The sequence below is a fragment of the Triticum dicoccoides genome, chromosome 5B, assembly GCF_002162155.2.
Source record: "Triticum dicoccoides isolate Atlit2015 ecotype Zavitan chromosome 5B, WEW_v2.0, whole genome shotgun sequence".
In the NCBI taxonomy this organism is placed as follows: Eukaryota; Viridiplantae; Streptophyta; class Magnoliopsida; order Poales; family Poaceae; genus Triticum; species Triticum dicoccoides.
In genome coordinates, this window is record NC_041389.1 from 249772448 (window position 1) to 249800346 (window position 27899).

The following is a 27899-nucleotide window of genomic DNA, read 5'->3' on the forward strand; positions in this document are numbered from 1 at the left end:
AAAAGCAAAACATGTCAAAGAACATCTTCGACGGTCCACCGTCCAGAAGAGAAAGGCCATTGGTGAGGAGGTGGCTCGACTCCTGGCAGCAGAGTTTATCCGAGAGGTTTACCACTCCGAGTGGCTCGCCAATGTTGTCATGGTCCCCAAGAAGGACAATTCACTTCGCATGTGCATCGATTTCAAACATAACAATCGGGCCTGCCCGAAAGATCATTGTCCTCTCCCACGCATCGACCAAATTGTCGACTCGACTGCGGGATGTGAGAGGTTGTCTTTTTAGACGCCTATTCAGGGTACCATCAGATCCGTCTGTATGGTCCCGACGAGATCAAAACAGCTTTCATCACTCCATTCGGGTGCTTCTGCTATGTCACCATGCCATTCGGCCTCAAGAATGCCGGAGCCACATTTATGAGGATGATTCAGAAGTGTTTACTCACTCAAATCAGTCAGAACGTGGAAGCGTACATGGATGATATTGTGGTCAAATCACGGAAGGGTTCCGACCTGTTGACTGACCTCGCTGAAACATTTGCCAATCTCAGGAGGTATGATATCAAGCTCAATCCATCAAAGTGCATATTCGGAGTTCCTGGTGGAAAGTTACTCGGTTTTCTCGTTTCCGAACGAGGAATCGACGCTAACCCAGAAAAAGTTGGCACTATACTCCGGATGAAATGCCCTGTGCGTGTGCATGATGTCCAGAAGCTTACTGGATGCTTGGCCGCATTAAGTCGATTCATCTCTCGCCTCGGTGAAAAGGCATTGCCTCTTTACCGACTGATGAAGAAGTCAGACAAGTTCGAGTGGACTCCAGAAGCTGATGCAGCATTTGCCGAGCTAAAAGCTCTGCTATCCACCCAGCCGGTGCTTGCCGCTCCAATCAGCAAAGAGCCTCTGTTGCTTTACATTGCAGCCACAGGACAAGTCGTCAGTACAGTACTTACGATCGAGCGGGAAGAAGAAAGGAAAGCCTTCAAAGTTCAGCGCCCAGTGTATTATCTTTCCGAAGTATTGACCCCATCGAAGCAAAGATACCCTCATTATTAGAAGCTCGTATACGGGATCTACATGACCACGAAGAAGGTTGCTCATTATTTCTATGATCATTCCATTATAGTCGTCAGCGACGCCCCACTGTTAGAGATTCTGCACAACAGAGATGCAACCGGTCGAGTGGCAAAATGGGCGATTGAACTCCTTCCCCTTGATATCAAGTTTGAGGGAAAGAAAGCCATTAAGTCCCAAGTAGTAGCAGATTTCCTTGCCGAGTGGATTGAACAACAGCAGCCGACTCAAGTTCACTTGGAGCACTGGACCATGTTCTCTGATGGCTCTAAGATGTTAAATGGTTCTGGTGCTGGGGTAGTATTGGTTTCCCCCCGAGGAGATAAGCTCAGATATGTGCTCCAGATCCACTTTGATTCCTCCAATAATGAAGCAGAATACGAGGCACTTTTGTATGGGTTGCGCATGGCCATTTCACTCGGCGTCCGTCGCCTTATGGTTTATGGCGACTCGGATTTGGTGGTTAATCAGGTGATGAAGGAGTGGGACGTTAGAAACCCAGCCATGACTGGATATTGCAATGCAGTGAGAAAGCTTGAAAAGAAATTTGAAGGGTTAGAGCTCCATCATATACCTTGACTGAAGAATCAAGCGGCTGATGATTTGGCGAAGATAGGTTCCAAGAGAGAAGCCATTCCCAGTGACGTGTTCTTGGAGCATATCCATACTCCATCAGTTAAAGAAGATCCTTTTACCGAAGAAGCTCCGCAGCCTAAAAGTGTCACAGATCCGACTGAAGTTGAAGTTCCAGCAGTGGTCGACCTGATCATGGAAGCATTAGTGATCACTCCCGATTGGACAGTGCCGTACATCGCGTATATCTTAAGGAAAGAGCTCCCAGAGGATGAAGAAGAGGCTCGACAGATCGTCCGCCGATCTAAGGCCTTTACTATGATAAGGGGACAGTTGTACAGAGAAAGCGCGACTGGAGTTGGTCAGAAATGTATAACGCCAGAAGAAGGTCGGATAATCCTTGACGATATCCACTCGGGGACCTATGGCCATCATGCGTCCTCTCGGACCATTGTGGCCAAAGCATACCGAGCGGGATTTTACTGGCCAAGAGCGAATGAAATGGCAAAGGAGATAGTCGACAAGTGTGAAGGATGTCAATTTTACTCCAATATGTCACACAAGACCGCCTCAACCTTGAAGACCATTCCACTCGTCTGGCCTTTCGCTGTATGGGGATTGGATATGGTTGGACCACTGAGAACAAGCAGAAGCGGCTTCACCCATGTGCTGGTAGCAGTCGATAAATTCACCAAGTGGATTGAGGCTAAACCCATCAAGAATCTTGATGCCGGCACTGCCGTCAGCTTTATCAAGGAGTTGATATTCAGATATGGAGTTCCACACAGCATCATCACCGACAATGGGTCAAACTTCGATTCCGAGGAATTCAGAGCCTTTTGCACATCTCAGGGCACACGAGTCGACTATGCTTCTGTCGCTCACCCTCAGTCGAATGGACATGCAGAACGAGCAAATGGCTTAATTCTTAAAGGGTTGAAACCCCGATTGATGCGCGATCTCAAGCACGCAGCTGGTGCATGGGTCGACGAACTTCCGTCAGTACTTTGGGGATTAAGGACCACACCTAACCGGTCGACTGGGAGAACTCCGTTCTTCTTAGTCTACGGAGCTGAAGCAGTCTTGCCGAGTGACCTACTTCACAACGCACCCCGAGTCGAACTCTACACCGAAGCTGAAGCAGAGTGAGCCCGACAGGACGCAGTCGACCTTCTAGAAGAAGAAAGAGAGATGGCCTTGACCCGATCGACCATTTATCAGCAGGACTTGTGTCGCTTCCATGCCAAAAACGTGAAGAATCGAGCATTCCAAGAAGGAGATTTGGTTCTCCGAGTGGATCAGCAGAAGCCACACAAGCTTGCTCCTACTTGGGAAGGTCCCTTCATCGTCACCAAGGTTCTCCACAATGGAGCATATCGCCTTTACAATGTCGAGCACCAGATTGACGAGCCCCGAGCTTGGAACGCGGATCTGCTTCGCCCCTTTTATACATAAGTATGCACTCGGATGAGATGTAATAAAAGTACTTCTGTAGTTCATTTTTCAAAGACAATAGTGTTACAATTTTCCTAGTGATTGTTGTTACTTTTGTTCACATAAAGGTCCCCCAGTGGGTGGCTTAGCTGTGAATCTGTTTCGCCTAAGTTCGTAAAAAAAAATCCTTGCCGAGTGGTGAGCCAGCCTCACACTCGGAGGCTTAGCTACGAATCCGTTTCGCCTAAGTTCAACAAAATCCTACCGAGTGGTGAGCCCGTCTCCCACTCGGGGGCTTAGCTGTAGTCCAAGTACTCTCCTAAGTTCAACAAAATCCTACCGAGTGGTGAGCCAGCCTCCCACTCGGAGGCTTAGCTGCAGTCCAAGTACTCGCCTAAGTTTAAACGAAATCCTACCGAGTGGTGAGCCAGCCTCCCACTCGGGGGCTTAGCTACAGCATAGCGCTTGCCTAAGTACAAGTACAACGTGCGCTCCACAAGGAGGACGAGGTGCAGGTCGACTGCTACCCTCTCCTTCTGAGCTACGCCACAAATACAACGTGCCCTCCGCAAGGAAGACGAGGTGCAGGTCGACTGCTACCCTCTCCTTCCGAGCTAGGCCACAAGTACAACATGCGCTCCGCAAGGAGGATGAGGTGCAGGTCTAATGCTACCCTCTCCCTCTGAGCTACGCCACAAATACAACGAGCGACCCGCAAGGAAGATGAGGTGCAGGTCGACTGCTACCCTCACCTTCCGAGCTACGCCACAAATACAACATGCAACCCGCAAGGAGGACGAGGTGCAGGTCGACTGCTACCTTCTTCTTCAGAGGTACGCCGCAGAAATCCTACCGAGTGGAGAGCAGACCTCCCAATCGGGGGCTTAGCTGTAGCCCAGTGCTCGCCTATGTTTTTGAAAATCCTACCGGGTGAAGAGCAGACCTCCCACTTGGGGGCTTAGCTGCAGCCTAGTGCTCGCCTAAGTTTTTGAAAATCCTACCGAGTGGAGAGCAGACCTCCCACTCGGAGGCTTAGCTGCAGTCCAGTGCTCACCTAAGTTTTTGAAAATCCTACTGAGTGGAGAGCAGACCTCCCACTCGGGGGCTTAGCTGCAGCCCAGTGCTCGCCTAAGTTTTTGAAAATCCTACCGAGTGGAGAGCAGACCTCCCACTCGGGGGCTTAGCTGCAGCCCAGTGCTCGCCTAAGTTTTTGAAAATCCTACCGGGTGGAGAGCAAAGCTCCCACTCGGGGGCTTAGCTACAGCCCAGTGCTCGCCTAAGTTTTTGAAAATCCTATCAAGTGGAGAGCAGACCTCCCACTCGGGGGCTTAGCTGCAGCCCAGTGCTCACCTAAGTTTTTGAAAATCCTACCGAGTGGAGAGCAGACCTCCCACTCGGGGGCTTAGCTGCAGCCCAGTGCTCGCCTAAGTATGACGAAGTACAAGTCGATTGCAATCTGTGCTTTGTCCCTACCTGCAAAAAAGCATCTCAAACACCAGCATATAGGCTGAGCGAAAGACAATGTTCGTTCAGAGGCAGATGCAGACATATTCAACGTCGAATTCAAGTTCAGATAGTGTCCTAACGGAACCAGAAGTGCTCAGGCACCAAGCCTGTTAAAGTTTATCGGTTACAAAAACCACTCGGCATACCGAGGCAAATTTAAGACATCAAGCATTGAAGTTTTTTACCCCTCCTGTGGAGGGCTGGAAGGCGCAACAAACTCGTCCAAGTCGATTCCATCTGCGATCCGAGTGGCAGCGGCGATGAAGGTCTCCATGAAAGATCGGAAGTCATACTTCTTGGTATTGGCTACCTTGAGAGCTTCCAGCCTGTCCTCTCGCGCGTCCTTGCAGTGAACACGAACCAGAGACAGAGCAACATCGGCACCGCACCTGGCAGAAGACTTCTTCCATTCTTGCACTCGACTTGGAACTTCGTTCAGTCGAGTCATCAGAGACTCAAGGTCATTCTGGAGTGTTTCTCCTGGCCAGAGTGCTGTGTCGATGTGTGACGTCGCGACCTTCAGCCTCGCAAGATATTCGACAACAGCAGCAATGCGAGACTCGAGTCGGAGCACGTTCATGGCGACTTCATCCTTCACAGGAGAGTTGATGGGATCCAGGCTCGTCTCTAGTCGACCAGTCTCCTCCTCAAAGTTCTGGCAGAACTCTGTAGACACAAACCCAAAGATAAAGCAGTAGTTTGGTGGTAAGACCATAATTAAAAAGCCCGTCGGAAACAAAGGATTACCTTCAAGCATGAGTAATAGCTTCTTGGCGAGTCCTCCCAGATAAGCCTCCAGATCATTCTTCTTTCCCACCAACTCGCTGGCCTTGTCACTCAAAGAAATCTTGTCATTCTTCAGTCGACCGACCTCCTTGTTGGCCGCTTCAAGAGCAGCTTTCAGATTGGTATTCTCCCCTTCAAGCTTGCTGATTGAAGCCAGCTTTTCTTCTGCGAGCTTGGTCTTCTCTGAAGCTGCTTTCCGCGCCTCAGCAAGGTCAAGATCCTTCTTCTTCAGAGAATCCCTTAGTTTATCTGCAAAATCACAGTGGGATCAGACTCAGGAATGGACAAGAAACAAAGGTAGTCATCAAGATTCTCACCAAACATACCTTTTGCCTCCTCCTTCGCCTTCGTGAAGTTCTCGTGGACAAGCTTCAGATCAAGTTCGAGCTGGATATGCTTGTTCTCTAACTCAGTATAACGAGCTGCAAGCTCGCAAGATTTCTGCGAAGAACCAATCGACTGACGTCAAAGATAGGTCACTTCCGAGTGACTAAGAAAAAAAATTGTTGTATTTCTAAGACTATAGCCGAATCTGAACATTCAACTGTAGTCTCGGGGACTACACCCAGTGGGTGCACTCAGCATGCCCCCACCAGTTCTATCAGCTAGAGTCGATCAGTCGACCAAAAAAGGCAGAAAGGCTAACTACCAACACTTAGTCACAGTAAAAAAAGGTGTTCTTTAGACCGTAGTCGACTGCCAGCAGTCGACACAGTCTCGGGGACTACACCCAGTGGGTGCACTCAGCGTGCCCCCACCGGTTTATGATTCCATTCGACCAGATCGAGTAAAGAAAATAATGAGAAAAAGCTCAAGACATAAAGACTATGGTCGACTGCCAGTAGTCCACCATAGCCTTGGGGACTAAACCCAGTAGGTGCACTCAGTGTGCCCCCACCAATCCAGAATTTCAATCGACACACCCAGTGGGTGTACGACAGATACTAAGATTTGCAGAAAGAAAAGTTTTCAGGTATCATATCCTAACAGAACAGGCGGTGATCGACTAACCTGAACATTACTCTAAAGGGCTGAACTGGCGTCGTAAGCTGCTTGACTGGCGTATCAGATCGCCTTCACTTGCTCCATCATGACCCCCGCCTGGTGTATGGCTTCTTTAGCAGCGCTTGCTTGGTCCTCTGGGACGTGGTGGGTGGAGAAAAGTGAAGGCTGATCAGCACTTGATGACGAAGGGCGAGCACTTGTCAGTGGTACCGCAAAGGATACAGTAGGCCGAGTGACGTTGTCCCCCTCCGCAACCAACATCTCAGGTGCTGATACGACCTGAGCTGTCTTGCCAGCAGACGCCCTCCTATTCCTCCTCTGCCTCAGTGGTTCCTCATCATCATCATCAGGAAGCTCAATCATGATGTTAGGTGGAGCTACAGAAAAGATTCAAAGTTAAAAGTGAAGATCATACTAACTGAAAACAAACTACAAAGGTCATACCAGGGTTGGAAGTGAATGCATCCTCCATTTCTTGATCTTCAGGTCTGGTCGAGGTGTCAGAAGTAGCAGCACTACAGTTTCAGAAATCAGTCGGTCAGCTAACGAATCGACCAAGAGTAAATCCATGAGAAACAAGAAGACGCAAGTTACGTCATTACCCAGAAATAGTGGGAATCACCATCTTCATCTTCGGCAAGGCCTTCATCAGCTTTGACAGCACCACTCGAGATTGCTTCGGCGCTTTCTCAGTCGGCACCAGAGAGGTCGTCCGAGGACGCTTGGTCGACTGAACAACAGGTGCGACCCCCTTGCCGCGCTCGACTGCAGGGTCATGGGTAAGCTTGGATCTTCTTTCAAAATGGGGAGGCGCGACTTCCTCCTCCTCTTCCTCCTCTTCCTCATCGGAGCCAGCATCTTCATCACCCTCATCGCCATCCGATTCCCACTCCTCTTGACTTTCACCTCCACTTCCTTCCTCCTCCTCGGTCTGTGCTTGCGCCCCGTTGGGCATCGAATACAACTCAGTGGTAGCCTGGAAGACAACAAAACAAGACGAAGGTCAATCGACCGATTTGCAGTGAAACAGAATGAATGAAACATGATCACAATCGGGGATAAGTGGTTGTACCGTGTCTGGTTCGTAAGTATGGCCGAGTGGTGGGATCCTCCTAGCCCCACGAGGGTTATCTTTGTTCCTTGTGATGGTAGTCATCCACCTCTCCAGTGTGGCGTCGCTGACCGCCTCTGGATGGACCCAAGTGGTGTCTTCAGTACCACAGTACAGCCACATCGGGTGGCCTCGGTATTGGAGTGGCTGAATACGCCGTCGAAGGAAAACCTCCAGAAGATCCATGCCAGTCACTCCGTCCTGAATGAGCTGGACTACGCGTTCCATCAACATTTTAACCTGAGCCTTCTCCTCCGGAAGAACCTTCAGAGAAGACGGCTTGTTCACTCGGTCCATGCAGAATGGAGGGAGGCCAGTCAACTGCCTTGGTGTCGACTCATCTTGGCAGTAGAACCAGGTCGACTGTCACCCTCTAACTGACTCGGGAAGGGTCATGGCTGGAAAGGCACTCTTGCTCCTCATATGGACCCCAAGACCCCCACACATCTGGATTACTTGGGTCTTCTCGTCATTCGGACTAGCCTTTTTCACCGTCTGAGAATGACAAGTGAATATGTGCTTGAAGAGGCCCCAATGCGGCCGACAACCCAAGAAGTTTTCACACAAAGACACGAAAGCGGAGAGGTAGGCGATGGAATTGGGTGTGAAGTGATGAAGTTGTGCCCCAAAGAAATTCAGAAACCCCCGAAAGAAAATATTCAGCGGCAGAGAAAACCCGCGATCTATATGGGTGGCTAAGAGCACACACTCACCCTCCTGAGGCTGAGGCTGCCACTCCGTCCCCGGAAGCCTTGCTGACCCGTGGGAGATCATCCCTTCATTGGCCAGGTCGTCGAGATCCTTTCGGGTGATGGTCGAGCGGATCCAATCCCCTTGGATCCAACCTTGCGGCAGGCTGGACCGCGACGAGGATCCGCCCCGATTGGTCGCTCTCCCCTTCGCCTTTGTTGTCGCCTTCTTCGCCCGCTCCAAAGCCATTGTCTTCTCCTTCACCATTATCGCGGACGAGGCAGGCACGGAGTAGCAGCACTGAGTGGGTGGCAAGCGCAGCGGATGAATCTGAAGACGGGGGAGGGGAAAATGGGGGCGCACTGTTCAAAAAACCTCCGCCCGGCGCCTTATATGGATTCGCTTCCGAGTGGCTGACTGGTAGGCCCGGGCAATCCTATCAAATCCCGCAACAGTCGCGCGAGCGACACGTGGCGAAAAAGGCGGCACGGAAATCGAGGCGTATCTGCCTTACCTCGTCCGAGTATCGCGGCCTTCTCCGCTTCGCACGCTTCCCGAAATTTGGATCCCACTAAATCCGCTAACAGCAGAGCAACTTGCCAAACGGAAGATCTCCTACGATCCATCGCTCGGAAATCTCCAAGTTCATAAAGTTCACTCGATAGATATAAAGAATGGATCAAGGCGACTGAAAGAGAAGTTGACACCATCACTAAGAAGTCATTGATCCATAGTGAGACGCACTCGCAACACAAAAATCAGGTCGGAAATATTATCAACTCCTTCCTCACTCAAACCTCGATCCATTCGAGGGCTAATGATGAAGTCATGTACCTAGGGTAGGGTCATGGACCTGTCCAAGGTACCCTTCCCAAGGACATCTTTAGAAGAAACTCCCTTCCAGTCGACCTGGAAGGATTCCACTCGACGGACTCGAAGACACTCGACCATGAATATTCACTCGACCACCAGGAGTTCAAGAACCACTCTGTATCCAAACGGTCTGTAATTAAGTAGTCTTTATGGCCATGATGACACTTTATGTAAGGCGTTACCAGTAACGCCAAGCCTTAATGTACTATAAACCCTCCGCTACGTGGGCTGGTTGGGTCCTGGCAGACACTATATAAGCCACCCCCTCCACTGGCAGAAGGGTTCGCACCCCTGTAACTCATACGCACATAATCCAGTCGACCGCCTCTGGGCTCCAAGACATTGGGCTGTTACTTCCTCTGAGAAGGGCCGGAACTCGTAAATCCCTTGCGTATACAACTACTCCATAGCTAGGATCTTGCCTCTCCATACCTACCCCCTTTCTACTGTCAGTCTTAGTACCACGACAGCGGGTGCGGACCGCGTTAGGCGCAGCAGGGCGCACGTGCTGATGGGGATGGCTCCATCCAGGGCGGGCCACGGCCGGCGAGCGGGCGGCGCAGGCGCGGCCGGCGAGCAGGGGGCCATCACGGCGCGTGGCGACGGCTGCCACGGCAATAGCAGAAGGTTGCAACGAGTGGGGGCGCGGCGTATAGCGGTAAAATATGGCCTAAATCAGAGGAAGAATCAAAGGGGGGTCGAAGGGAATCAGACGAGGTGCCTCACCGGGCCCTGTAGTTGTGCAAAGGCGAGATCGGGGAGGTGTCGGGAAGGCGCCAAAGCTGCGGGGGCGACGGATGCGGTCGGTGTCGGGAAAGAAGAGGATGGGTCGGGCACCACGGAGATCTCCAGCTCGAACGGCTCCTCCAAGACGACGTAGCGGAGCTTGGCGCAGCTCCTAGGCACGACGACGGAGCACGCGGCGGTCGGTGACCGCGGTGGCCGTGCTTGGGGAGGCGGATCAGGAGGAGGAAGGGAGGCCGAGAGGGCGAGGGGAAGTAGAGGGAAGCGAGGGGGAGCCCAAGGCATCGCGGGGTGGGGCGTGGTCTTATCCCCTCCGACGGGGTTGACAAGGCGGTCAGGCGGCGACGAGCTGGAGCCCCATCCCCCGATCGATCAAACAGGGGAGGAGGGAGACGACCCGTGGAGGGATTGGGGTCGGTCGGTCTAGTTGGGCTATTTGGCCCTTTGAGCCAGGTAGCCCAGGGGAAAGGGGCCTTTTCTCGTTCTTATAATTTTAGCTTTTGTTTTTCTTTTAAAAACTTTTCTGTTTCTAATTCTCTTAAAACAAAATAGCTTTATAACAAACAAAACTTGGACCTAAATTATTATTATAATTTAGGCTACTGCCACAGCTAGTTTGGCAATTAAATGATTTAGTTAGCATTTTTATAAATTAAAAAGGCATTAAAATATTTGCTTTAACCGCTTATTTAATTAGCTTAGGGCATTAAACCAGTGTTGGTTCACCACCATAATTTGTTATGGATTATTTGCCACAAGATGAACAATTTAGATTTCATGTCTCACAAATATGAATTTTTGACTTTAGATTGGATTCGAATTTGAATTGGGATTTGGATCAAGTGAAGATTAGCAACAGTAACATGATGGCATGGCACCATTAAGAGGGGATTACTGTAGCATGACACTAGGGGTGTTACATCACCATTCTCCAGTGTTCAGAGTATATCTCCTTTTTTCAAGTTATAATTTGAGCTCAGTGTCTTTTCGATGATGTACACTTGTTTGGGCCAGTGAGGTGTCGTTGAATATGGGCCGAGTAATAACGCAATGCCAAATAGGTCAATTATGACTCTCAGGCTAGGCTCTCAAAAGATTCTCAAAAAAAGGTCGGGCTCTCCAAAAAAGAAAGAATAAGGACTCTTAGGCCGACATGTGGGCGCCACCGGTGTTTTCGTGCACTTGCACACCGAGAGCATATTGGTGCATTTTCGAAATTTGTGCTACCTTTTCATCCCCAATCTCCCACCCCTCCCCCACCTCTGGAATCTCGATTCCTACTCCAGCTCCCCCAAATCCCCCTCATGTACTCCCTATACTCAAGCGCACTATCATGTCGCCGGTCAACACGGATCTCCGAGCTGGAGATCCTGAGGTCCGTCCTGCCTTCGGTCGCTGCGTGCTGTCGCTCAACAGTGCCATGGTGGCACTTGACGACCAGTTTGCCAGCAAAGTGCTTATGGTAACCATCAACGGCGACCGGCCTCCCATCTCGCCGGACGACCTTGCAAAACTCTTGGCATTGTGCACGGCATCCAAATAAGTGACTTGCTCATCAAAGTCTGTCCACCACCGGCTGATTTCTTCATCAGGTTCTGAACAACTTTCGACTGCAGTCGTGTGTTCGAATCTTCCCGACATTTGTTCTGCGATGGCGCGCTGGTGAGCTTTGATCAATGGCACCGCCGGCTGATTTCTTCGTCAGGTTCTGAACAACTTTCGACTGCAGTCGTGTGTTCGAATCTTCCCGACGTTTGTTCTGCGATGGCGCGCTGGTGAGCTTTGATCAGTGGCACCCAGGATGGGGCTCGGTGCCCTCTGAGCTTGAGTTTTTAACAAAGCGTACCTTCCACGGCATGCCTCGACGTGCTTGGAACAGCGAGTCCATGAATGAGCTTATCAACGACCTTGGAGGTGAGCTCGTAAGTTTGTTTGTTCCTCCACACAGCTGGGCTCTGACGGTTATGGCATGGATGAAGAAGTCGTCGACCATACTGAAGGTGATTGGTGTTGAGATACCGGTGCAGGAACCGGGGTTGTATTATTCGTCGCCACCAAGGCCTCCATGGACCACTTTAGGGATGTACCTGTATCGAGTGTTCGTGCATGTTGAAGAAGTGGTTAATCCATCAACCGAAGACCTGCCACCGCTGCTGGTGCCAGGGTCCGTCAGCAACGTCCATTACAAGAGTCAACGTCAGACTTTCCCTGTGTTGCTCGGAACGATGGATGGCACAGGGCCTACTCCATCATGCAGCGGAGGCCACTGCTTCTTTGGGAGAAGAGGCGGGGCTGGCTGCCTGGATGTGCTCTAATTTGAGGTAACAACTGAATCTTGTCAGATACTAGTTAAATCCGAGCTATGGGTGTGAAGCACTGATGTGCCAGTACATTTGATTGTGACATGTACTAATTTTGTACCTCAACTTATTTTAGAAAGGGTTGTATGTCAACTTAATGTGCTAGCAGAACTTATTGTGTCGTCTGTCTGTTTTCTTTGCACAACATTCAAGATATTTCCCCGTCATTGATAAAGACGGTGAACCGTTATGTATGAGTTCGTTGGTTTCAACATAGCCCTACCCGTAGCGATCCACTGCTTCCACCCTGATTGTGCCGCCTGCGTGAAATTTTTGTATGCAAGTTCAGTGTGCTATGATGTTCTATATGATTGTATCAACTATATAAGTTTTTACTTAGCATCAGCAACGCATATGGCTGAAAGATGTATTTACGAGCATCGACCAATGGGTCTCTCTCTCACACACACCCACACACACACGCACACACGCACACACACACGCACAAGTGGGACCCATTGAATTATTTCTTTGCTCATGACAGCTTTTAATTAGGTTCCACTGTACTCTAACTTTTTTCTTAAGTTATTAATTGAGCTCAGTGACTTCAAAAAGTTGTACAGAAGCCTTGTTTGGGCCTTTCCGGCGTCGCTGAATGTGGGCTGAGTAGCCATGTAAGGTTGTACTGTACTACACATGCCTTTTTTTCAACATCAGCAATGCAATTGGGTCGACAGTTGTACACAATATCCGGGTCAACTTGTTATTCTCCGCCCCGCTGGGCTGCAAATCTTTCCTAGGAGGGATGCATTAGGCTTAACAAGAAAATGGACTTTAAGAAATAATAAATAGGATGTAATTATAATAACTGGGCAGTAACTATAAAAAATGCACCAAACGCGTTTGTAATTTGAAATTTTTAATTTCATTACTTGTTGGGTGCGCAATATTTCGTTGGATTTCTATGTAATACAACTTTATTTTGAAATTATATTTAATCTGACTAGAAATTTTGGATAAAAATATTTCGGATCCCATCAAATTGTGGGAAATTTTTTGAATTCTGTTTTGAGCGGTTGGTTGAAATTATTAATCATTGTCCTAGCTAGAAAATGGGTTGTACTTTTAACAAACTGTAAATGGGCTGTAGTAAATTCCATTAGAATTCAAAAATGGGTTGTACATTCTTACAAATCACGAATGGGCTATATGTTCTCTGCCACACACTTGTGGGTCTTCTAGGTTGACGCGTCCCCTAAAAAAACTAAAACTAAGTTGAGGCGTATGCAAGGCTTTGTCAACTTATAGTCAACACATGGTTCTAGTAGCAGTGGCCATTGGATGTTCATCCAATGGATGTCGTGCTTCTTCTTCAACCTCGGATATTCTTGCTTCCGCCGCCCAAAAAATGATTCCTCCCCCTGACATCTGGGGCGCACCGTTTTGGAGGCTGACCTGTGGTCCTACTAAGTTGACGCGTACCAAGGGCTTTGTCAACTTAGTCAATATAAATGATTCTAGCTGCAGTGACCGTACGATGTCCATCCAACGGCCGTAGTGCTTCTTCAACCTTTGGTCTTCTTGCTCCATCCGCCCAAAGCAGCGCCAGTCGTGCCGCGTGCTCCTGCCTCCCGTGGCCGGTTGTGATGCCGCGGAGGCCTCGCCGCCCCCTACTACTCCCACCGCTGGCGAGGCCATCCGCATCTACTCACCCACACCCCCGGTTATTATGTGGCTACGGCGGCCTCACACAGCAGCTGAACCAGTGAACCCTCGTACTCCTCTCCGCATGAGCTTCCACTGTCGTGTCTTCCCCGGCTCCGCCGTCTCCTTCCTAGGCCTCGCCATCGCCCACCGCCCTGGTGCTCTCGGCGCGGCGTGGTCAACGTGGTCAAGGAACGGCTTCCATCGGAAGAGCACTGTACATGGAGAGGCTGACAGCTGGGTCCATGGCCCCAGCAAGGAAGTGCCTCCTTATTACGCCAAAAATAATGATTCCTCCACCTGACAGTAGGGACCCACCGGACGGGCCACTGTATTTTGCAAAAAAAATTCCCCCCTGAATGATGGGACCTACCAGCTACATCTTCGCACGCAAGGAAGTGAGTCCAAATTACGGGCAAAAAAATGATTCGCCCCCTGACTGCTGGAACCCACCAGCTACATCTTCGCACGCAAGGAAGTGCCTGACAGTCGGGACCCACCTGGTCGAAGCGTACGTAGTGTTGTCATTCTGGTCGCGAACGTGTACGTACATATGATCAGTCTGTCTGCAGGCTGCAGCGATGAACCATGGCCGTGTAAGGAAGGGCACATGTCGTAGCACAGGCGCGCACGTGTCGTAGTAGAGGCGCGCACATAGCATGTACGCGTACGTATAGCGGCCAGGGTGCAAGAAAGAAAATACATATGGGCGGGGTCTCGAGCGTGTACTTGCACATATATATACATGGATGGCCAGGGCTTGTGTACATGGAGAGGCAACGGACGGCAGCAACGGCGTCCTATTCATCGGGCAGCGAACCGGCTGGGCCGGAACGAGAAACAGTGTCATGTTCATCGGGAGGCAACCGACTGGGTCGAAATACGTCGTGTTCATCGGGAGCAGACCAGCTTGGACGGAACAGCCAATGGAAACAAGGCCTTGCGTACCATAGAACGGAGGAAACGGCCTTGTGTTCGACTGCCACGGTCGAAACGGGATCCTGTTCATCGGGAGGGGTCCGGCATACCGCAAACCGGAGGAAACAGACTTCTCTTGGACCTCCTACGGTCAAAACGGGGTCCTGTTGATCGGGAGGGGTGTGGCGTACCGCAAAACGGAGGAAACAGACTTGTGTTGGAGTACTACGGTCGAAACGGGGGTCCTGTTCATCGGGAGGGGTGTGGCGTACCGCAAAACGGGACTCCACTAGATACTGTTCATCTCCACCGTAGACCTCCTCTAGCCTCCACGGGTTACTGTTCATCCACAGTCGACCTCCTCCAGCCTCCACCTACGACTATTCATCCATGGGCTCCTGTTCATCCAGCCTCCACCGCGCGCTCCTCCACCGGCTACTATTCAACCAGGCCTCTCCACGGGGTCCTGTTCAACCACCCCTCCACGGGCTACTATTCATCCAGCCCTCCACCGGCTACTGTTCAACCAGCCCTCCACGGGGTTGTCCTATTCATCCAGCCCTTCCACGGGGTCGTCCTATTCATCCAGCCCTCCACGGGGTCATGTTCATCCAGCCCTCCACCGGCTGATCGATCGGGGTACTGTTCATCCAGCGGCAACGGCCTCTACTACCACGCGGTCCTATTCATCCAACCCACCACCAGGAACTGTTCCTCCAAACCCCCCAACAACGCTCACTATTCATCAAGGGAAGGAGGCAGCAATGTTCGATCGGCTTCAGTTAGCAGCAGTACCGAAGGAATCGCTCAATTGGGTTTAGTTAACAGCCATCGATCGATTGCTCGGGTTTAGTAACACGTATCCTACAGTGCAATCGCTCGGGTTCAGTTCGAGCCCAACGCCTCACTCGGGTTCAGTTAGAGCACAACGCCTCGCACACACGTGCGTACGTACAAGAGAAATGCACATTGCTCGGCCCCCGACCACCCACCATAACCGGGAACTCCCCTGATATTTTCCTCGCCCTCGCTTCTACCATGGTTTTTTCCGTCATGGACGGCCCAAAGAATGTCATGCAGCTGCCTCTCTGGCCCGCCCAGGACGAAAAGCCCATTTTCTTTCATGATTTTTTGTCATAGAAGTAGGAGCCCACCACATCTATGATGATACCGGGTTTTGTTACAATTATATTCATGGAAGTGTCATAAGTATGACAGGAAAAAAATTCATTCAGCCCAAAATGTCACGGATGTGTCTTTTTTTTGTAGTGCATGTAACTGTAACTTGACTCCAGCAACTACCTTCTTACTATTGAAGATCATAAGGTTCATCTGATCTTGCCAACTCGTCTTGTGTCAAGAGTGCTTTGGAAGTAGTGTCAGGTGGCAAGGGAGCTTGGGAACGTGCTGCTATGTGAGTTGACAAACGAGTAACTCATGCAGTTGGTGGTACTATGGAAGGTGTTGCAACAACTAGGGTTGTCGCTGCTTGTTTGGTGGCAGCTATTAGCTTCTGTTTGGCTTGTTTTGCAGCTCGTGTAGCATGGGATACCGCGTTTGTACAATTTTCTGGTGGGCTTTGGCCTTCTATTGCACCATCAGTACCAGCAGAATCTACATAATACTTCCGCTTCAGTTTTCGTGTGTCCTTAGTACTACACAATCCCATGTCATTTTGTGTTCCTTCCTCTTTCTCCGTGCCAAGTTAAGTCAAGCCGACAAGAAAAATGAATAAAAATTTAGTTCTTCAGAACAAATTGATGCATGATATAGACGAACTGAACTTTGATGTTAGACAACCACATGATAGGAGGATGTAATATGCACGAAAAACAGGACGGCATGAGATAAGCAGAACTATCATGTGTAAACTAAGCTGAAGGCATTTCAATAAATTAGAAGCAATGCAATGGAAGGTAGACACGATATGAAAGATGCTACAAATATCGCTCTGCCAAGTTAACAGTGTCTCGTCATAACTGGCGTTTAAACAAATGTGAAGCAGTACAGAAAATAAATCATATGCAAGATGCAAACAACATCACACTATCAAGTTAAAGGTCTCTCGTCATTAGTGCCATTTATTCACAGCATTGCATATTCACAGCTTATGATGTGTAAACTAAGAAGAAGGCATTTCAACAAATTAGAAGCAATGAAAGCTAGACACCATATATCACTCTACCAAGTTAAAACTGTCTCGCCATTAGTGCCATTTCAACAAATTAGTAGTACAAGCTAGAAAATAATGCGAGATGTAAACTATATCAGACTCCCAAGTTAAACGTGTCTTGTGAAAAGTGATTGTTGTAGGTTACACGATAGTAGTACTTTGATGTAAGAACATGGTGTGATAGACAGATATTGTATGTTCTAGAAACAGGAACACGTGTCTTATTCACAAGAATAATGTGTAAAGTAAGCAGATGGAATTCAACAAAATTAGAAGCAATACAAGCTAGACATCATACATAACATGCAACCACATATAACAGTGCCATGTTAGAGGGAGCACCTGTGATGATGGACAAGGGGAGACGTGCTAATCATCAACACATCTACTTTGAGTGTCTATGCATGTGTTGTCTTCCAAATTTTGTTGGGAGAGCTACTCTTTGGGGATGAAGCTCGAGGTCTCCGCCCTCGCTCAAGTCATTGCTCGCAACGCAATAGAGGCATAGCCGGACGCGGACGCGGCCGCACAAGTGGTGGCCACGATGGGAGCACCGTCAACCATGCGTCCTACTTGCCGCCATCCAACGTTCGGTGGTGCATGTGGCAGGTGAAGCGATGGACCGTCCACGTCCATCATCATCGACCTCACATCCACCGGCACCGCCGAGGTCGGGGACTCCTCCGAGGATGAGTAGGGCAAGGGAGGCGGCAATGCATGGTGTGCCAACTGGTCATTTCATCTCCCGTGCTCTACTCTTCCTCGCCGGAGACCTCATCTTCACTTCACGGGGCTTGAACCCTACCCCCGTACATGGAGATGGCAGATGGAGGACGTTGGTCGCTGCCGTAGAAAAGGTTTAGGGTCGGGTTTCTTTTATTTTTTGTCCTATAAAAGTTTGAAATTTAATGAAAAATTTGTCGTGTTTGCATGAATCTCGTCCGGTGTATATGAACTTTCACAATAGTAGTAAGATATATTGTAGGAGTATGAAAATATATGAAATGATGATCCATTTTTATGTGTATAAACTTAGAAGGTTTGACCCAAGATAAAGCTAACATGCGAAGTAAATAGACACATAGGGTCTACATACACAATTTATCTTAGTCACTCCAATAGTACGTCCACTACACATTCACGCATTTCACATCTTTCTACATCTACGGGAACCTACGGAAGGGTTAACGTAAATTGCCTCTCTGTCTCTCCCCCTGATTTTCATGGTGGTGGGACCCTCCCTCCCCCTGATCTCCAATCAACAACCCACACGTTTCACAGTACGTTAATTATGTAATTGGGATTACAAAGATGTAGCATTTACTCATGCTAAAAAAACAACTAAGCCAACCTCCTAGCATATCATGCGGGAAAAGACCTGGTCGCGCCGTTTTAGTCAGGATTACGATTACTAGTAGTAGTATCGATGGATCGTGCGAAGCACCAAGTTTAAAAGGAAAAAAGTGGTACACTCACAGCACGTCTGTCGTGGTCGCATTGCACCCCTCACACAATTGGTCCTGCACACGGCTCACGCAAACGGAACACACTTCAGCATACCTCTTCACTAACACGTGGGACCGCACTTGGAGAAACTAACCATGCGCCAAACTCCCCTGCCCACCGCGAGAAAATTCCCCCCAAATCCCAAATTCAACTGCCCTTCGGCCAACTAGCCAATAATATTCCCCAAACCCCCCTCCCGCCTGACACCCTCCACTCCATTCGCTCCACCAAAGCCGCCCTCCCTGCCGCGCCGATACATCAGTGCCGCGGTTCGTCGAGGGGACGCACGGCGATCCTCTCGCTCCCATAATACGCTCTCATAGACTGCAGTCCTCTAGCCATGCCACCACCGCTGGCGACGTTCTTGTGGAGACGCACGCTGTTAGCTTCTCCCATGGTACGTGCATTCTAGACTGAGGCCCCGTGCATGTCAGAGTAGCGTTGAATGTTAGCTGATAGACGCTATTAATCTCACTGTTTGCCGAAATACTTTACAGTCAATGTGCTCCGCTTAAGAAGCTTCCTTGCCCTTTTCTGCACTCAATCTGCTTAGCTGAGATGGCATGCCACGCCCGATTAGTTGCTAAAATATCCTGCCATATATTTATTATAACATAGATTGCCATGGTCTAGTAGCCAATCTATTAGGTGTAATAGCTCTACACCGTTTTATACTCCATCTTTGTTGCTGAGATGGCCTTTGATGGTTGTGTGCTCGGCCTCATTGACTGTTGAAATAGTCTGCCATAATTTAGCGCTCAAATCTGTTTGCTGAATTAGCTTTACATATATTTCGTTACCTAGATCTGCTTGTCCAAATATCTTGCCATAGCTTTAGACATTGACCTAGGTATTTTTTTTCTGGACTTCATAAAAAAAATATGTTTTTCCTGTAATATCTAGTAGAAGAACTAATTTGTATGTCTAACAGATGGACAGGACTTGGATAACTTCTGCTCAAAGATTCTCTGCTGCATATGTCGAGGGGGTTGAAAACTTCATGAACTTTATCAGATCTGAGTACGGTGGTTCGAAATCAGATGTGCTCTTCCCGCGTAGCAGTTGAATGAATTCAGTTACAAGACCCCAGTCAACTATGCAAAATTATCTACACTTGTATGGGATGTCGGTCACATATACTAGGTGGATTCATCATGATGAAGCTGTGAACGTCAATGTTACTGACTATGTGGAAGCAGTAGATCACCATCTTGATCTGACTGATGCTCAGGTGGAAGAGGAGGAGGAGGTGGTGGTGGCAGAGCCAGCGAGTTTGACCAGGATTGAAACAATGCTACGAAATCCTCGCGCATTTTGTGAACTTTCACCTGCAGAAGAAAACGGTGGGCCCCCATGTTGGAACAATGCAACGTGGATGTCACCCCAGGAAATAAGCTGTCAGTATTCTCATCTATGGTCACCTTCTTCAGGTGAAGACATCTGAACGGATGACCAACAAATCATTCGATGCGATGTTGGTTGCTTTCTGCAAATCTTTCCCAGATGCGTCTGAGCTACCACACACCTATAGTAAAATGAAGAATTTCCTTTGTGCAGTTGGAATTGGATATGATATGATCCATCTTTGTAAGAATAATTGTGTTCTATTCCGGGAGGATTATGCCAACTTAAGTGAATGCCCAAAATGCAAATCATCAAGATGGAAAGATGGCGATGTTGTGAAGAGGATTCCTCATAATGTTCTGAGACATTTTCCAATTATACCAAGATTGCAGAGGTTGTTTCATGATGCTGAAACAAGAGAGGATGTATTGTGGCATTCTAGGATCCAGGAGTACAGAGATCAGAACGTAATGAGCCATCCATCTCATGGTAGTGACTGGAAAAGCCTCAATTAGAAACACAAAAAGTTCGCTACTGACCCAAGAAACATTAGACTTGGCTTAGCTTTAGATGGATTTAACCCATTTGGCCACCAGAGTTCCACATATAGCATGTGTCTAGTGCTTGTTATCCCTTACAACATGCCTCCAAGTGTCTCCACCTAAGAATCAAACTACATGATGGCCTTGCCCATCCCAGGTCCAAAAAGTCCTGGAAAGGATTTTGATTTATTCATGGAGCCTCTTGTGGAGGAACTTCAATAGCTATGGAGGGGTGTTCTCACTCGAGACCTATATAGCAGCCCACCAGCTGATTTCTTTCTGTGTACTGTTATAATTTGGTGCATCCATGATTATCCGGCTTTGGGCACTATGTTAGGGCGAACGACACATGGTTACAATGCATGTGTTCGTTGTGACAAGAATCCGCTGTTATACGTAATACATAGCAAGATCTGTTACATTGGACACCGTCGTTTCCTTGCCAAGGACAAGCCGTGTCCTACAAAATACCGAAGACATGTGTTCAATGCACAACATGAAAACTGTGATGCGCCAAAGAGGCTCACCGCCGATGTGTTGCAAGTGGAATTAGAGAAGGTCAGGCATATTACACCAGGAAACCATCCTGATAATGGTAGTAGGAAAAGGAAGCATGGCAGGGCAGAAGAGAGATTATTGTTTACCCGCAGGTCCACTTTGTGGGACTTGGAGTATTGGAAAGATTTGGATCTGCGGCATAATCTTGATGTAATGCACATCGAGAAAAATATATCTGACAGCATTATCGGCACACTTCTTAATATTGAAGGCAAGACGAAAGATACCATAAAATCTAGGATTGATTTGACACAACAAGGTATCAGAATGGATTTGCAGGTGGAAGATGAAGGTAAACCACAGGATATGGCACCAGCTGTGTACATCTTGGACAAGGTAAAAAGAAACGAATTATGCAAGGTCCTATCACGTGTGAGATTCCCACATGGATTTGCTTCTAACCCTGAAAGGAGAGTCAGTGCAGATGGAAACAAGGTACAAGGGTTGAAAACTCATGACTGCCATGTCCTACTTCAAAGGGTTTTACCTGTTATCCTTAGAGGATTGGGCTGCCCTGACTTATATAGAGTAGTTGCAGAGTTGGGACAATTCTTCAGGGAACTCTGCAGTAGAAATATCAAGATAGATGCTTTGGAGCGCCTTAGAGACAAGATACCAACTATCCCATGTGACCTTGAGAAGATATATCCTCCAGCCTTCTTTGATGTGATGGTGCATTTGGCTGTTCATCTACCTGATGAGGCACTACTTATAGTTCCAGTACAATATGGATGGATGTACCCTACTGAAAGGCGGCTAGGCACTTTCAAGGGCTATGTTAGGAACAGAGCTAGACCTGAGGGTTCCATTGCAGAGGCCTACATTGCTACAGGAGCATTGACATTCTGCTGAAAATACATGGAAACAGCTGACGAGCTTAGCAAAGAGGTGGGTGAAGACAATTCCGAGCTCAATGTTTTCGATTGTTCTGTTCGAGTTACAGGGAAGAGTCGACAAGATGACAAACCTAAAGATTTGGACAAAATGGTTTGGTATGTGTTGAATAACTTTCCTGAGATTCTACCTTATATCGAGTAAGTGCTAAGTATTGCAGCTTATACATCATAATCTACTAAACTTGCAGCACATTCTTATATATTTAGATGTTTGACACGATCACTATGTTGTGCAGCATCTACAAAAAGGAGTTACTGCCGCAAAATCGAAGAGCAGGATTTGCAAAATGTTTCAAGAGCCATGTAAGCTTTTGAATTGCACTCTCAGTTTTCTTAATATATTGAGTACATAAGATGATCAGCTTGTCTACTTTCTAACCATAGTATAAGAAGATGCGGGAGGATGGGCAAGTAGTTAATGATGCCCTTTACACACTTGCAATGGGTCCTGATACTCGGGTAAGACATTATGAATCTTGCGTTGTTGAGGCAACAAGACACAAAACAGTGCCATCATGAGCACGGATAAGTACGGCGAAGTGAGAACTGAAATGTATGCTAACATAACAAACATTGTTCGGTTGTAGTATATCTCCAGTTTCGAGGTTCATTGGTGTGTGGTTATGTTGTGCTGTCGTTGGTATAACCTGTTTTCCAGGATCGCAAAACCCAAAGCTGATGATTATTTCAAATCCATCAATGTCAAGGCGGCTTAACAGACCTATGAGCCTTTTATTTTGGCAAATCAAGCAACACAGATATTTTTCTTGGAAGACACATTTGCACGTAACGATGACTGGAGAGTATTGCAAAGGTTTAAGCAGAGGAATACGTTTAATGAAGTTTCACAACAAGATGATGCTTACATTGCTCCTGATGTAGAAGATTCCACAAATTTTCCTAATATCTTTCAGAACCATCATGTCAATGACGCTGGCGAAAAGATTGCTTGTCGGGCTATGGACATACGAGAGTTGATCAATAAGAAGCCAATGTTTCAGGACAGTGAGGACGAAGAAGAAGATGACACTGGGGGGAATTACGATTCAGACTGATACACATGGCGTGACACTGCAGATGATGATTAGATTGTTTTTGTCGTATTTGCCTGCCAGAAGACATTTTTATCTACTATGTGAAATTGTGTTTGCTATGACAACTGAAACCTGATGAAGTTGTTGTTTAGTATTTTGCTTTCTTATTATGTATGCTGATTTGTGTGGTGATTGTATGAGGACTAAAACATGGTGACATTGTTGTTTACTCGTACTCATATTTGGCTGTGAAACTTGTATTTGATGACATAGTTTGCTGTTGGACTGCAATTTGCTCGACGTCTTCGAATGGAAACAAAGCTGACCCGACAGGACCTCTGCTGATTTATTAATTTATTAGCAAAAGGGCCTCTGCTATTTATTTATTTATGAGCAAAAGGGGATACCCCCGAATTCTGTTAATAGAAATCATTAGATGTTCATAACACTACGCCTAGCCTGCTAAACAGGTTTCATTCATTACTAGTTTCAGCAAAGTGCTCATGTCATAGCCACCAAATACATCATGAGTGCTACATACACTGCAAATAAAGAGACAATCATCCTACAGAGCACATCAATTTTTTCCATTATCTTCACAAACTCTTTCATCTCCTCGTTGCTGTCAAGGTCGTTCAGCAGCTGTTGCTTGGCCATGATCAGAGGAATGGCATCTTTAACCTTCTGCTCTGCATCTTCCTCTTCTATCGTTCCTTTAGTTACTTGTCCAACACCCCAACCTGGTGGTATTGGGATTCCTCAGCTAACCAAATAATCAGCGTAGTTGCATTCCCCCACATCAGCAACTTCCCCGAAATACAAATCACACGAATCTTCCCTTTTCTGCAAGATTCAAATTGGAAGATCATCAACCAAACTATTAAAAAAATCAGCAACTAAAAGCAGCGGAACAACACTTAAACATATTATGACCCCATGATTCGGGCATTTGTAGATGACTCGTCCAGGCTGGAGGATTATGGTTGACACGCGACGGATGACTCTGCGTGATTTGCAGCAGTGGCACCACACCAAAGGCGGCGGGTTGCTTTGAGCAACCGACTATGGTGCGTGTGCCAGCGGGGGTGTGATGAGACCCCAAGTGATGGTACGGATGGCGACTTGGCGCATATCTGATTGTTGTGTGCTGAAGAGCAGGTGGACGAGCCGCCAGCGGACATGGTTTCTACGGCGAGAGCTTCTGATGCTAGGCAGAGTAAGTAGTGAAGAGGAGAAGCGAATGTTGGATATGTTAGTTTCATTACTTGCAGGATATCATAGCACCATATATAGTGATAGTCTAGGTTTGGATTCGAACCAGCTACAAGAGCATGTCTCTCTTTTTTCTTAAATTCAGCAACATCTCTTTACTGATACACTAGCTTGTTCTGTACGCCTTCTCAAGTCTTTGATTTTGTTTTTTTTGCGAGGAAGGAAGGAAGAGAAAATTGAGGGTTCCTGGGACTCAAACCCAAGACCTCTCGGTTGAAAACCAAGAGTGCTAGTCACTTATGTGGTGAACATTCCCGGGGAGGAGGACGGCAGAAGAACGCATTTTCCTCGCAGTTTTAGTTGCAACGCAAGATCAAGCAGTCGCAGTTTCGGGAATGTTATCTGGCGAACGAGCCCAGTTTTTCTTTTCTTCCTATATATAAAAAGTATGCTACTTGGTGTAGTCTTAGTCAACAAATGATTGTGACAACCTTGACCGTTGGATTAACATTCAACGTCTATCGTGTTTCTTCAGTCTCTTCTTCCTCGAGCTACCAAAGCCAAACCAGTGCCTGTGGGGCCGCCTGCTCCCGCCTCCCATGGCTGGCTGTGCTGCCGCGCACGCATCATGTCCACATCGCACCCTAAAACTCTATGCATCTTCCCCAGCTCCTATTCATTCCCATCCGAGGCCTCACCATCGTCCTCCGCCTTGGTTTGCTTGCCACGGCGCCGCCCTCCGGTGTTGTCAACATGCTTAACAACCATGGGGAATAAGGAGATGACTGTACATGGTGAGGATGACAGTAGGGACCCACCAGGATCATGGCAGTAGGCAATCAAGTGCCTCCTATATTACAAGAAAAAAGGGTTCCTCCTAATGGTTTCCTGACATCTGGGTCGCACGCCACTGTCAACGTAGTCAATAAGTGAGATAACTGCACAAGGAGCGGCAGACACCCTGGACCCAGCAGCACGCACATTTTTTTTTATTTTTTTTTCGGGACAGAGAAGGGTATCAACTAGGTTGTGCGGGAGCTGTGGCCCGTCTAGCACAGGCTTTTATTTCATATGTTTACCACATGACCAGCCCAGTTTTTTTTCCTTTTTGAAAATGGCTAGCCCAGCTATTTTGTTTTTTGCAGAATAACCAACGTAGGCCTACTTGCTTTTCTACGCCCAGCTGGGCCAGAAATATTTCAAGGCAAGGAGGTATGCATTGGGGCTTGCCCAAAAAATGGGCTATAAGTAATAAGAAATGGGCTATAAGTAATGAGAAATGGGCTATAAAAATGAAAAAATACAGCAAACAGGCAATTAGTTCCAAAATAATTTTTTCTTTCAGATTTTGATATTTTAAATTTTATTGTTTTTGTGCGAGTAAAATTTCATTGGATTTAAATTAAGGTATGTTTAGATTCAAAATTAATTTGAATCTGGCTAGAAATTTTGGGCTATATGTTGTTTGTGACAGATTTGCAGGTTGACTTGTGGGTCTACTAGGTTGATGTGTACGAAAGGCTTTGCCAACTTAGTCCACAAACGATTCTAGCAGCAGTGACCATTGGATGTGTTGGTGCTACCTCTTGAGCTTGCGTTGGTTTTTCCCTTGAAGAGGAAAGGGTGATGTAGCAAAGTAGAGTAAGTATTTCCCTCAGCTTTTGAGAACCAAGGTATCAATCCAGTAGGAGACAACGCTCAAGTCACCGAATACCTGCACAAACAAACACCAACTTGCACCCAACGCAACAAATGGGTTGTCAATCCCTTCAAAGTTATTTGCAAAGTGAGATCTGATAGAGATGGACAAATTGTAACGTAATATTTTTGGTATTTTTGGTTTATGGAACGGAAAGTAAAAGATTGCAAAGAAAGTAAATAGGAAACTAAAATTGTAGATCGGAAACTTATATGATGAAAATAGACCCGGGGGCCATAGGTTTGACTAGAGGCTTCTCTCAAGATAGAAATATTATGGTGGGTGAACAAATTACTGCCGAGCAATTGATAGGAAAGCACAAAGTTATGACGATATCTAAGGCAATGATCATGAATATAGGCAACACGTTTGTATCAAGTAGACCGAAACGATTCTGCATCTACTACTATTAATCCACACATCGACCGCTATCCAGCATGCATCTAAAGTATTAAGTTCATAAAGAACAGAGTAATGCATTAAGAAAGATGACATGAAGTAGAGTAATTGACTCAAGCAACATGATGAACACCCCATCTTGTTATCCTCGATGGCGACAATACAATACGTGTCGGTTCCCCTTCTGTCACTAGGATCGAGCACCGCATGATTGAACCCAAAGCTAATCACTTCTCCCATTGCAAGAAAAACCAATCTAGTTGGCCAAACCAAATCGATAGTTCGAAGAGAATTGCAAAGATATCAAATAATGCATATAAGAATTCAGAGGAGATTCAAATAATATTCATAGATAAGCTGATCATAAATCCACAATTCATAGGATCTCGGCAAACACACCGCAAAAGAGTATTACATCGAATTGATCTCCAAGAACATCATGGAGAACATGGTATTGAGAATCAAAGAGAGAGAAGAAGCCATCTAGCTACTAGCAATGGACCCGTAGGTTTGTGGTAAACTACTCACGCTTCATCAGAGAGGCAATGGTGTTGATATAGAAGCCCTCCATGATCGAATTCCCCTCCGGTAGGACGATGGAAAAGGCCCCTAGATGGGATCTCACGGGTAAATAAGGTTGCAGTGGTGGAAAAGTGGTTTGGTGGCTCCCCTGGAAGGTTTTGGTATATTTGAGAATATGTAGGCGGAATAAATAGGTCGGTGGAGTCACGAGGGGCCCACAAGGGTGGGGGCACGCCCTACCCCCTGGGCGCGTCTCCTGACCTTGTGGCCGCCTCGTGGCTTTCCTGACGTGCACTCCAAGCCCTCTGGATGTCTTCTGGTCCAGGAAAAATCATCGCAAAAGTTTCATTCCGTTTAGACTCCGCTTGGTATTCCTTTTTTGCGAAACTCTAAAACAAGGAAAAAAGCAGGAATTGGCACTTGGCTCTAGGTTAATAGGTTAGTCCCAAAAATCATATAAATGCATACAAAACATCCAAAACAGATAATATAATAGCATGGAACAATCAAAAACTGTAGATACGTTGGAGACGTATCAAGCATCCCCAAGCTTAGTTCCTGCTCGTCCTCAAGTAGGTAAATGATAAAAACAGAATTTTTGATGTGGAATGCTACCTAACATATTTATCCATGTAATTCTCTTTATTGGGCATGAATGTTCAGATCCGTATGATTCAAAACAAAAGTTTAATCTTGACATAAAAACAATAATATCTCAAGCATACTAACAAAATAATTATGTCTTCTCAAAATAACATGGTCAAAGAAAGCTTATCCCTACAAAATCATATAGCCTAGCTATGCTCCATCTTCATACTTTTGATGCTTTCAAACTTTTTCAATTTTCACACAATACATGAGCGTGAGCCATGGACATAGCACTATAGGTGGAATAGACGGTGGTTATGGAGAAGACAAAAAGAAGGAGATAGTCTCACATCAACTAGGCGTATCAACGGGCTATGGAGATGCCCATTAATAGATATCAATGTGAGTGAGTAGGGATTGCCATGCAACATATGCACTAGAGCTATAAGTTTATGAAAGCTCAAATGAAAACTAAGTGGGTGTGCATCCAACTCGCTTGCTCATGAAGACCTAGGGCAATTTTAGGAAGCCCACTCTATAATGAAAAATTCCCACTAGTATATGAAAGTGATATCATAGGAGACTCTCTAATATGAAGATCATGGTGCTACTTTGAAGCACAAGTGTGGTAAAAGGATAGTAGCATTGCCCCTTCTCTCTTTTCTCTCATTTTTTTATTGGGCCTTCTTTATTTTTTTGGCCTCTTTTTTT